The 2,219-nt window shown below is 41.6% G+C and overlaps 1 pseudogene; it reads right to left on the reverse strand.

Moving 5' to 3' along the window:
* The window catches only part of LOC123089616 (obtusifoliol 14-alpha demethylase-like), a 4,764-nt pseudogene extending 4,103 nt beyond the window's left edge, over nt 1–661 (reverse strand).
* Nucleotides 662–2,219: the final 1,558 nt, after the last annotated feature.

Here is a 2,219-nt window from a genome sequence, read left to right on the forward strand (position 1 = left end):
TTACTTAAAATGGCTATCACCATATTAAAAGAAAGATGAAACATATTAAATAGATTTATTTGGATACAAGAGACTATATTACTATCCTTTTTGATGAAGGCATCAAAATCTGTAAACTTTTCCTGGTGGACGTACCGAAGCAAAGTTCAATTAATAATTATATACCTAAGGCCTAAGGAAACTTTTCTTAAGAAAAAATTTGCGGGAAGAAGCTAATTAAGGAAATCATAGTTTGTCCCCTAGCAGAACTGTTGATATGGCTGAAGCCGATCTCTTAGAAGTTGATGTTATAAATAAAATTGTCGATCGAGTGTCGTAGTTCCTACACGTATCAATTAAGTTGATGCAGGTAGAACAATAGCAGCCTAGGCTCAAATGCGGGTGGGCAGGTTTGCCCTTACAAAGTCCAGCCACCGAGATAGCGCGGAGTTGTCAATAAACAGTCAGTCTAAGTAAGAGAATACAAGATATATGGGTAAAATGTAGCACATGCCAGTACTAACAGTGCCAATTTCGTTTGAGCTATCCCAGGGGCTGACGAAGACCACAGAATGCACTAATTTAGAAGAAGAACGCACAAGCAGTAGATCCATACCTCAATCAGAAGAGAAGGCGGATTCTTTTCAGATACTATGCACACTTGTGTTTCCTGAAATCATCCGTGATGTGTCACAATGGAGCAATGGTAGCAGGAGTACAAGCGAGTAGCAGCGTTACTTATAAGCGTGTGGCCACTAAAAAATAAAAGTCAAATATGCGGTTGCTCCTACCTGCCGAAAAAGATACATCATGTGCTGAGGGCAGCACAAATAACTTAATCATAAAAAAAAGGGAAGATGGTACATCAGCCAAACAGAATTTATAATAGCATGATGAGAAGATGGTACAAGCTACATACGGCATATATAGTAAAAAGTAAAGTCAATGACTGGTTGATAGATAATTAAAGTTCTATCATGCATGAGCGCATCCTAATTGCTGAGGATATACCTTCTTGATATTAATATAGTCTCTCCAATGAACACTTTGAAGAGGATTGGATATTAAAAGAAAAAAACACACTTTCATCACTAATGTTAAATTATGATCTAAATTCTATTACCGTATTGGACTAGACGTAGTACATACGGTGTGGGCCTTTGCGTTGACGTCGACGTACGAGTACAACTCGTTTACTTGTCCTTCAAGGACTCTCATGTATTGCCCTCTTATATACCCCATGTAGTCGCATCTCAGACGGTCCATGTCGTCTCGTGCTTGTAATACTTCTCCATCATAGTGTTGCGTCTTCGTGCGTCCGTGGTTTTTCTTCCGCAAAGGTTCCCACATAAAAACTCGTGTCTTTTTGTCTCGTTTATTTCTTGTTATTATCTAACAAGTGGTATACAAAGCCAAGTTTACAGATACGAGATTAGAGACGAGAGAAGTTAGGGGTGCACTTCCGTGCACCGCCGCCGGTCGCCGAGATCGATTGGATTTTCCGCTGCAGCGAACCGGACCGCAGCAGTACACCGAGGCCGACAGGAACTTCCACTGTGCCACTGTCAAATCGCAGGCTTCGTCGGGTCCGCAGAGTTACCGCTGCTGCTGCTCTATGTACAGGTCGCAAGTCGCCGAGTTCCGCTGCTGCTCGGTCTGCTTCAAGTCCCGAGGAGGAGCGATCTGTCCAAGCCGCCGTTTCTTGATGTGAAGCTAAGTGGAGAATTAGTTTTCTTTATCCATCGATCAAGAAGTAGTACTAGATTACCCAGCTACTAGTACTAGTATTTGTCACGTCAAGCTACAGTTTGTTGGTCTCCCACTTCTACGTATACATGTGAAGCTACCAGGTGCTATCTCTCTGGTTCTTTGCCTCGCAAATTTATTCTGTCAAGAATATTTTCTTTCGACTTGTACTACTTTGTGCATAGATTTAATCTACTCATGGCATCCATGAAGTATGATCTTCCGCTGCTAGACCGTGACACATGGTTTACCCTATGACAAGTCAAGATGCGGGCGTTGTTGGCACAGTCCGACTATGATGAAGTACTGGATAGTTTTGGGAAGAATCGAATTCAGGACTGGACTGATGAGGAGAAAAGAATTAATTGTAAGGCTTTGTCACAAATTCAACTTCATTTGCATAATAATATTTTGCAGGAAGTTTTGAGCGAGAAAACTGCCACTGCTCTATGGTTAAAACTGGAAGGGATTTGCATGACTAAAGATCTCACCAG

This window comes from Triticum aestivum, chromosome 4B, assembly GCF_018294505.1.
Source record: "Triticum aestivum cultivar Chinese Spring chromosome 4B, IWGSC CS RefSeq v2.1, whole genome shotgun sequence".
NCBI lineage: Eukaryota > Viridiplantae > Streptophyta > Magnoliopsida > Poales > Poaceae > Triticum > Triticum aestivum.